This window comes from Octodon degus, unplaced genomic scaffold (genome assembly GCF_000260255.1).
Source record: "Octodon degus isolate 3935 unplaced genomic scaffold, OctDeg1.0 scaffold00037, whole genome shotgun sequence".
Taxonomy (NCBI): Eukaryota; Metazoa; Chordata; class Mammalia; order Rodentia; family Octodontidae; genus Octodon; species Octodon degus.
This window is the reverse complement of record NW_004524613.1, coordinates 12,997,844-13,009,205: the sequence shown is the minus strand read 5'-3', so window position 1 is coordinate 13,009,205 and position 11,362 is coordinate 12,997,844.

Sequence of the window (11,362 nt, the reverse complement as noted above, 5' to 3'; positions counted from 1 at the left end):
ATATCACCTAAGATATCTGTACTAGTAATTTCACTGAAAGGACAGTTAGGGATTATATTTTTTATGAAGTTTGCATGCCTATATTTTATAATCTGAGAAACTACTGTGAAGAAAATAATATGCAATATATTAAGCAGTGTTAATTTTCTATCATCTTGTTTTGATTCTGTCTTTTTGAGACAGCGTCTCAATATGCAGTTCAAGATGGCTATACCTCTTGTATCATTTTTATTGATTTTTAAATCTTTTTTAAATAAAAAAGCTAACATCAAAAATCCATTTAAATAACAATGAAAATTATTTATTTATTATTTTTTACTAAAGACATGGCTCCAATCCTATGACTTCTGGGGGATGCACTTGAAATATTATACCTCTTGTATCATTTTTATTGATTTTTAAATCTTTTTTAAATAAAAAAGCTAACATCAAAAATCCATTTAAATAACGATGAAAATTATTTATTTATTTATTTATTTATTTATTTATTTTTGAAGAGGTTTTTTGTTGTTGTTGTTGTTGTTGTTTTTTCTTTGCAGTACCAGGGATTGACCTTGGGACCTTATGCTTGCCAGACAGGAGCTTGTACCACTGAACTATCTCCTATGGTCCCATTTGACCCAGCTATTCCTCTTCTAAGTATCTTCCCAGGAGAATTACAAACATCATACTACTGTGATATATGTGTACCCATGTTTATAGCAGTACACTTTGTAATAGCTAGATCTGAGAAACAACTCAAATGCATATCAACTGAGGAATGAATGAAAAAGATGTGATCAGTCAGGGAGATAGTTCAGTGGTACAAGCTCCTGCCTGGCAAGCACAAGGCCCCAAGATCAATCCATGGTACTGCAAAGAAAAAAAAAAAAGACCCTACCTCAAAAATAAATAAATAGGGCTGGGGAGATGGCTCAGTGGAATAAGCGCTTGCCTGGCAAGCACACGGGCCTGAGTTCAATCCCCTGTTCTGGAAAAAAAAAAAAAAAAAAGTCTGTATCTTTTTAAATAAATAAATAAAATTATTTTTGTTTCATGAAATTCTGTATCATTTGCAATTTTTCTGTTTTAATACTACTTTGTGCTTTCTTTAAAAAAGAAAATATGTGACTCTTTTGTAAAATGGAGTACTACTCAGACATAAAGAAGAGTAAACTAGAGACTTTAATAGGTAAATGGATGCACCTAGAGACCATACTCATAAGTGAAATAAATCAGACCTGCATGTGTAAACATCACATTATCTCCTTAGTGTGAGAAGCTGAAAGAGTAAATAACATCCAAAGTGTACAATAGATATTGTAAAATGGGGAAAAAAATCAAAGAAAAGAGAAACTGGGATGGGGAAATGGAGAAAAGAAAGGAAAGGAAAGGAAAGGAAAGAAACATATATACAATAGTTAAGATTGTTATACTACAAATTTGTCTTAGTCCTTTGAAAAGAAAGATGCTAATATTGTTTGGACAATTAAATGCTGATATCTTATACTCAGTGACTAATTTAAAGATAACAATATGCAATGTATTAAGCTTTGTTACCCTTCTATTATCTTGTTGTGAAATTTTGAGGGATATTTTACTTTAATAATGATAATTATACAGGAAATTTTGCATGGCAAAAAAGAAAAATATCAAAACTTCACAGAGGCTGCAGAACAACACCCCTTCCTACTGTCGAACAGAAAGTTGTGGGATGCTCCTGAGGGCATAAAAACATAAATTATACCAAATCAATTACAAATTTGAAGCAAATAATAAAATTATAAAAACAATTCTAAAGTTCAAATGCTAGACAAAAAGCTGAGAAAAGCCAAAAGAAGTTTTGGAAAAAGAAAATATTAAATGGAAGAATTACCCAGGAGACAGGAGAAACTCTCAAAAAGTAGAACATTATATACAATTTCAACCACCTAACTACAAGATTAGACAGGTCAATCAGCACAATAAAAAAACCTTAGCATCACTATTTAACACATGAAAAAGATGGCATTTTTAAATCAATAGGAAATGACTATATTTAATAAGACTTGTTCAAATTATTTAAGTAATCAAAAAGAAAAATAGAGTACTACTTGTACCATCCCAATGCCAAAATAAATTCCAGATATATTAAAGGTTTTTAAGTGTAAGAAATAAAACTACTTAACTGTTCAATGTTATATAGATAGGTAAATAGATTTATATAAGCTTGCGTTTTAAGCAACCAAAGAAAGAAAAAGCATCTTTGATAACTTGATAGATCTAACTATACAAAATGTAATATATCACTGTGTCAAGAAACACTATGAAGAAAATTGGAAGCCAAAAGACAAATGAGAAAAATAATTGCACTGTGTTTGCCAGACAAAGGGTTAATTTCCTTAATATTTAAAGACCTCTTATAAATTAGAAATAAAAGGAATAGGCAGTAGAAAATTGAACAGAGTATGTGAATAGAAAACTCATGAAACAAGACAAATGACCAATAAGTACATGAAAAAATGTTTAGTCTCCCTAGTATTGAGGTCAATGAAAATGAAAACATTAATGGGACACCATTCCTCATTCAGTGACTTGACAAAAAAGATTGAAGTCCAGTCCTGTGGAGAATGTCAGCCTACCAGCATTCTCAAACAATACTGGTGGGGGTACAAATCAATACCGCTTTCCAGAAAGCAATTCTCTTTGTTTCTTTTTTAAGAATACAAAATAGCAATTTTTTTAAAAAAGCATTAGAAACTATACAAAATTTCACTAAACAAAGTAATAGGAATTCAATAATGGTTCCTGTAGTTCATGATGTTATATTCAAATTAGTTGTTTAGGTCAGCAGATATAAATGTACAAAATCCATTTTAAAACAAAAGAAACAAAAGTTATAAGAAATTTTTTAAAAACAAGAAAAAAAGAAAAAAATTAAGCATTAACTGCTCCAGAAGGCAATTTTAATGCACATTAGAAGTTTTGAAAATTTTTATACTCTATTTTGAGTACATATTTTATAAAATGTTTGAAATTTTCATTAAAAATAATTTTATATGCACTCACCTAGTCATTTTGTCTCTAAGAATTTATCAAAAAATAAAGAATACTCATAAAGATTTAAGAAAATATTATAAATGATTTTAATGACAAAAATAATGACCAGTAATGTAATCTTTTTTCAAATACAAGGAATTTCTTTGACTCCTTACATGTACACTGTGACCACCAGTGATTAAATAGAAAAAGAAAAATCCTCCCTTGTAGTCGGAGACCCCAAAAATTTCCAAGTGTCACACGATTCTAACTCTATTTGCATAATATAATGAATATTCCACATATCCGTTCTCCTTTGACATTCTGGACATCTGTCCTAGAATGTAACAACAACAAAACAATAATTGATATCTGTTGGTATCCTCAAGATATAACAATGGCCTAGAGAATCCCTCCTGTCCTCCATACTTCTACCCAGTATTATATCTTATCCTTTTGTTAGCTCAAGAATTATAACAGTAATTAATAATAATAATAATAATAAATTGGGCCTTCTCCTTTAGTGGCAGGCTATAGCCAAGCCCCAGACCCTATGATTTTGCTTGACTGATCACAGCCCTAAGTTGCTGAAGTTCACCTTATTTACATTTACTCAGACTTTCTATTGCACAAAAAAAATTAAATTTGAGAGTAAGAGCCCTGAGCTCACAGACTGATACAAAACAAAGGAAAGTTAACTTATTCAAATGGCAAGCAAACCCTCTACAACAGGATAAAAGCTCTCAGACCATAAAATAAAGCACATCCAGTTTAGCCAGACTGAGGAAGGCTTGGTGTTAGCCAAGTGGAAATTTGGAAGTGTTAAATACCATTAAAAGGCTTTACTCTTTTTCTAGGAATAGACAAAAATTCATAGAAACTTAACAGGAACTTGGTATTATTTGAGAATCCTTTCTTGATGAAAACCTGCCTCAAAAGAACCATTTCTTTTTTGCTGGGCTCTCTCTACTTTGGCTTGTATCCAGGAGTTTGGAGGATAATTCTGTGAAGTATGAGGCAAAGCCCAGACACTGTACAGCTATGCCAAGAACAAAGCCTCCGGGTATTTATGAGTGGGGTCTGCAACCACCTTGCACTTTTAAAACAGCAGATTTTCCTCCAATACAAACAGACTGAATATATGAGATTGTTAATATTATATGATTTCTAGCTTTCTACAATGGCTGAGGGAAAAAAATATCAGACCTTGGAAAGGTGCCATACCAAGGTTATTTTGGATTTCTCCCAAGAATGATTGAGAGCTAGAGGATGAGTTGGACCCCAACGTAAGAGATGGCTAACCAGATGGTCAACTAAAAGGAAGAATGAATCTGTCAAAGAGAAAAAGATTCAACTTTGAACACTGGCCAAAGCCAAAGAAGAGTGACAACAGCTAATGATACCACCAGCAAGTAAGATGATACTATCATCTTTTGCTGCTCAGAGATAGCAGCTGGTGGGATGGGGAGGTGGAAGAAAGGAGTAAAACACAGCCTTCATTCTTTTCTGCTACAGGTCTCTAACCTGAAGTAAGAACAAGATGAGTGAAGAAAGCTTCAACTTCTGCTGCTCTTGCAATTAGGATGTTGTGTTTTACCTCACATTAGTGAAGCAGGTGCTCTGCCTGGGATCCTGGACCTTAAGGAAGTGGCTTACGAATGGAGACAGAGTAAGGGTGCATTCCTTACTCACAGCAGTAATAACCAGCATCCACATCCCAACCAGAATATTCCTGCTGCCCAGCCCGCTGCTTTGTTCTCAGCCTTCCCCATTCTTTTAGGAGTTGTACATGATATCCCACCAATATATTCCTTTGCTGTTTAAAGGATCATTTGCTATTGTCTGCATCTGAAACCACCTCTTACATACCTCCCTAGAGAGTGTTTATCTCATGCTGACTACCACCTTCCAAATATAGCACCACCATGTTCCCAGAGAAGCAGAACAACTTGAGATTCTAGCAGTGTCTCATTATGAAGCACAGACACAACTGGAGGAGGATTCAATAAAGAGATCATCTATAAATGTGCAGACAAGTTGTAGGGAAATTTTGAGAGGTCATGCAGAAGCCTCATTTACCATTTTGAATTTTAAAAAAAGCATTGATCAATTATAAGCAAGATTCCCAGGACTAGTAAAAGCATGTTTGCTACCCTTTCTGGTCCAACAATAATTGAGGGGAGAGATCATATACCAAAACTGGAGATGCTTTTAGAAAAGCACTGATCTTCACTTGACATCATAGCCAGCCTGAGGCTTTCTCTAATGTAGATCAGATACTCTGACCACACTCTCCTCCCTCCCCACCTCTGACCTCCTGCCACAGGTTCTCCATTAACTGGATGCCCCTGACTCAAGTTCAAGGGCACTGGAACCTGCAGAAGAAGGCCTTCAGAGAAAGGATCCTGGAGAACAGGTGAGTGGAGAAGAGTAGATCTGGGTGGTGAAGAAGCCCTGGGAAGCATTTGACACAAACACCTAAGTAGCTGCAGGTGATGCCCACATGTCCACAAGTGTATTTGCCTAGCCCACATGCCATTGTGCCAGCTCTCTCCTGGACAACTCCAGGTCAAGATTGCATGAAGGCACACTAACACACCTACCAGGTGATGAGGCACTCTGCTCAGCTTCCTCCCTGGGCCCCAGGACTGCTTGCAGGAGCATCTGATTCTGCTTCTTCTCACCACTCCCTCCACTCTCCCACCACCACAGTCCCACTTCTCCCTCCAGCATGAACATACATGCAGATGTTTCCAGTCAGAGACAAATGTAGAAGTCACTATTTCTGTCCAAAATTAAGGGGCTATAAAAACACAGTAGGACCTAAAGGGAGTCAAGAATGTAAACCTCAAATAACAGTATACTCAGATGCCATTTCTACAAACAATTGTCTACAGGCACTTTTCTAAGAGTACTACAGAAGTAGTGATCTTTTTTAAAACATAGTTCAGCCAAAGTCTGTACTTAACAATATAAAGATCATACAAGGTAAGCAATTATAAATGGAGAGGCAGAATTCTTTGAAATGACAAGAAGTATGAAAGGCTTTGATACATAGATACAGTATCATAGGTCATCATGAGATAATACAGGAACACAGCAGTGAAAAACACCTATTATTCATCTATCTATCCTTCTACAAATATTTATTCAGCACTTACTACGTTTAGGCCACTGGGCTAGGATTGTAATAGAAGGCAAAGGAGCTAAAACAAAATGTATCTAATTAAGCCTTTGAGTATTTCCCTAGGGAAGAGGGACTGGAAAAAACAAGAGCTGTCATTTGCTGGGCATTCACAACGTGACAGGTACTGCACTGAACATGTCCCATTCACATCTGTTCAGCTCTAATAGGACACGGATTAACAGATAGGGTATAGATTTACAGACAGGGTAAAGAAGTCAAGTAACTAGCAACAAGTCACACAGAAGGAGATGGGGCAGAAAAGATGAGAAACAGGACCATAAATTATAGCATTTATCTGGCTGTGTAACACTTCACATTAAAAGAGGCACAGGTTGGGAACATGAGGACTTGGCAGGGAGGGGAAATACCTGCTACCCATAGATGTCCAGCTAAACTTTCAGCCTAATTGACTTGCACTTCCAAACCTGATTTCTTCATTATCCTGTTCTCTGCCATGAGACAGTGCACCAACAATGTTTTGTCAGAGAATGCTAATGCTTGGACATTTAAATCAATTAATACATCCATTCCAATCACCCCATCTGTCAGATACACCAAGTTCTCTTGGCAATGTAAGAACAGAAAGAAGAGGAGAGAGCAGGAGAAGAAGAAGAGTGTGCACCAAGAAATATGTATAATTATGCATAAAAGAGAAAAAGACCTATTGACAGGATAAAAAAACAGATTATCTAATTTTTTTTATCAAGAAAGACAAGCAAAGCATAGTCAGGGCTCTGGATTTAGACTGCTTTTGCTTACTTCCCAGGCCCAGATCTCCCACCTGTGTGATTTTAAGAAGAGTCCTAAACTTTGCTGAAGTTGATAGAGATAAGAACAACATGGATTAAGGGCTGAAATGTTTGCTGTTTAAATAATATTGCCCACGTTCTCTATAGGCCATTCTGACCAGGGCACAGGCCATTAAAATTAGAGCAAGTAAACTACCCTCTACTATACCAGTTTCCTCCTGCTTTAAATAATTGGGTTAGTATTGAATTTTTCCAAGCCTGCCTACATCATTTATACTTGCACTCACAGATTTCACTGAATAACACACACACACACACACACACACACACACACACATATGTCAATGTGGCTACAAAAACTGCATGTGAATCATTTGCACAAAGAAAATTGTTTTTTAAAATTCCATAGAAGAAGTAGGAGTATGGTGGAAAGTAAATTTTGAGGAAAACAATGTTATACAGTTCTACCTACACATTTCTTTACATGTTAAATTCTTGCCAATTTTAAAAAAAAGCCAGACTATCATGAAATATGTGTAAATGTCAAGTGTGAAGGAAAGATCATTATTCGGGGAAAAAAAAAAAAAAAAAACCCTAACCGCTACATCAGATGACTGGTGAATGTGCATACACTATGAGTTTCAGTTAAAATTAAATGTTCATGCTATCTACCTTTCGTATGATTTTCTGCTTTGATTGACTTCTTTAGTTTTCTGACCAGACACCTATTGTAAATAAGAGTAGTCTTGTGTGGCTGGGAATATAGTTTAATGGTAGAACATGTGGTTGGCATGCATGAAGCTCTGGGTTTGACCTGGCACCACAAAATCAAGAACAACAACAAACAAAAGATATATTGCTCTGTACCTACTTCACAGATACGTGGTGAGAATTAAACAAACAAACAAAAAAAAATCCAGGATGCAATACTGGGCACACAGTAAGCTCTCTTTAAATGATAACACCTCTAAGGCAGTGACCTCAGTAGGCACACAGTAAATGTTAGCTATTAAATTGGTAAGAGTAACAGCTGTCTGGTTCTACTACAAATTAGTGGGATACTCACTGAGTCATCTTGCTTCTTGTCAGCAGTACATAGAGGTATTCATGCTCAAACTTTAGCATGGGTACAAATCATTGGAGGATCTGGATCTTATTTGCCTGGTCTGGGTGTGGCCTGGACTTTGCTTGGAGACAAGCTGCTACATGATCTGCTAGTTTGTGGTCCACATTTTGAGTATCCAGGGCCTTGTATGTCATTCTCAAATTCAGGCATATATCAGAATCACCAGGTGGATTTGTTGAAAAACAGGTGGTTCTGTTATTTAAGAAAAAGAAAGGAAAAACTCTGCGTGCTTCTGATTCAGTAGGTCTGGGTTGGGGCCAAAGAATTTGGGTCTCTAACAAAATCCTGGGGTGCTGATGGTGTTACAAGTCTAGCACCCACATTTTCAGAATTTCTAACTTAGTCTCCAAGTATTGTTCCAACTTGATGCAGAGACTCAAGTGGACTTGATCATTTTAAGCTGAGCAAAATGTGTTATGAATGGAGGAGAACAGTTGAGCTCTCCACATTCCTAACCACCAAAGATCATGTCTGAATCATATTAGCTAAATCTTGGAAGTAGTGTTTGTATCCATCAACAGATAAAAGGGTAAATAAAATGTGGTCGGCATACACAGTGGAGCACTTCTCTGTCATGAAGGGGGATAAACTTGAGTCATTTTAAGGAAATGGATGCATTTTGAGACCATAATTTTTCTCTTATATAAGACACACAAAATATTAATAAATTCTACAGTAAAATAAAAGATAATAGGAAATAGGCATGGTGGTGCTTTACAAAAGAGGAGGGGACCAGGAGAGGGAGGGAGAGAAGGGAAATGGGATCTTTTTTGAAATGTGTTATATGTATGTTCCAATTCTCCACAATGTAATCAGTACATACTGCAAAGGGGTGTGTGTGGGGGGTGTGTGTGTGTGTGTGTGTGTGTGTGTGTGTGTACAGAAGGACTATAGGTATTGTATTGCAACTCACCTTGCCTTTAATCCATGGCTTCCCCTTCAATCAATAGGGCTCCTTCTTTGTTTTCCTTTCCCTTTTCCCTTTCCCTCCCATTCTTCTCAAGAAGCCCACAAGAAAAAAAAAACTCCTTTTCTTGGGTGAGAATAGAGCATCAGCTCTAATTCTGGTGTCTTGACAAGCCCAAAGATGCAAACATCACTTAATGTGACAAGGAAACCATAACTGCAGTGAGAAAACACTGTTAGTCAGGTAAGGAGATAATGTGCACAGAACATGCTGAGCAAATAGCAGCCCTTTGTGAGTCAGCATTAGCATAATTACTGAACATCAGTAATTGCTGAAATTATGTTCACCAGGATCATTTATAATTCTAAGTGAGAGGCTTCTTCCATGGATGCTCCCAGCAGGGAGGTGAAGGTGGCTTACCAGCTGGTGCTAGATGTTCAAAAAAGCATTAGCCATCTCCCAAAGGGGGTCTTGAGCATAGGCTTTAGATGGATTGTCATCTAAGGTAGGATGCAAGCTTTGCCAGAAATTTCTCCACGTCTCTATCCCTGTTCTATTTTCCTCCAGAATTTTACCTCCTCTTAGTTCAGTTTATCCTGCATTGCCTGGTCAGCAAGACATGGTTATATACTAAAATGTAGAAGGAATTGTTTAATAGGGCATGCAGAAAGTACACTGGAAGCTAAACCATCTGTCTAGGTGGGATCTTTTAGAGTCAGGTTCAACCAGGGAGCTGCCATGTGTTACCAATGCAGGGCAGAACACGAGACCTCCCATCCCGGCAAAAGAGCAATGAGTTTAATTGGGCATGAACAGCACCTTACAGAGTATAACAAGAGAGAAGAAATTTTAAATCCCAGCACCATGTGAATCTATGTCAAAGATGGAACAGTGGAGGTCGACTGAAAGTACTTTGTAAAGAGTTACCTGTGAGCACATTCCTATTAGTCCCTGTAGTTTCTTGTACTTGGATGCAGTGGATGGGACACAGAAGGCACAAGATTAGCAGAAGAGAACCCACAACCTCCAAAGGAGAAGTGCAACTGGCATAATCTGGCAAAAATGATGCCCCTTAGCAACCTGTGACAAGGGTTCCAAAATTGCATGATGAAGCAGGTGTCACTCCATCCCCTAGGACAGACAATCTGAGAATTGTCTTCATTACTCAGTCTCCTCCTGCACTCTACCCCCCAAATACACCAGAATTTAAGCTATGTGAGCAGTTTTGCTTGTTTTATTTACTGCTATATCCCTCAGAACCTAGAACACTTGAATTAATGAACAAATTAGCCAGTACTTAATAGCACTGCCTCCAAAGGAGGTCCATTGTCTCTGCAGATATCCTAGCTCAAGTCATCAATGTTTCATACCTACCTCGCTAGAGAAGCTCCTACCTAGGGTTTGCTTCTTAACTCTTGCCTCCTCTGAACTGTATTCCTTATGGGAATCAGGTAGTTTCTAACATCCAACCTAAATGACATTCCTGATTAATATTCTAGATGTTACGCACAGCATGAAAAACTTGCCTGAATTCCCCTTTATTGAATAAAGTCCTGTGCTTCGTTTATTTCTGTCTACTATAAATTAGGCTAAATCTTATATTGCTAGGCAGTCTGCTATGAACTTTCCTGAGTCTGCCCCTTTGGAAAGCCCACTTCCATCCCATCTTTTCTGAAAAATCTTTTATAACAATCCCTGTCCAAAATGTCTCTCTTAATGTTGATCTTTTCTCTGTCCTACACATTTGATTCTTAGCATTTACCACTCAATGTCACAGAATGACCTTTCATGGGTATTATAAAATTATTATCCATGCACTGTGCATTCTTAGCCTCAAAGTGGTTTTCTAACTGGAAACACGTAACAAGCTTGCTTGTCCATCATTGTGATTTTCATCCCTACTTTACAAGTGAAACTGAGTCCCAAGAAATTTGCTCAGAATCCTAAAGTTAATGAATGCCAGAGCAGAGAGATTCAAGCCCAGGACTTCAGCATCAGCTCTCTATACTTCCATGTATCAATGGCCCCACCTGCCTTGTCTCCCTAGAGGTCTGTGTTTATAACCCTCCCTAGCAAGGTAATATATGTGATCAATATATTTTGCATACTTGCAATATTCTTCAGATTTTGTAAGTGATTTACATGGGTTAACGTTTAGTTCTCCCAATCCTGTAAGGCATAGCCTGTTATCCTTTATCCCAAAGTGCAAGATGAGATTTCTGAAGCTCAGAGAAGTTAAATCACTTTCCCAAAGCTACACAGTAATCAAACAATGGGGCCAGGATTTTAAATTAGACAGTCTAGTTCCTGAGCCTGTATATCTCTCTCTCCATTAAATCTTCCACCTCCCTTTCTAATACTCCCCCAAGAATATATGTGGGCTAATTAGTGACCCC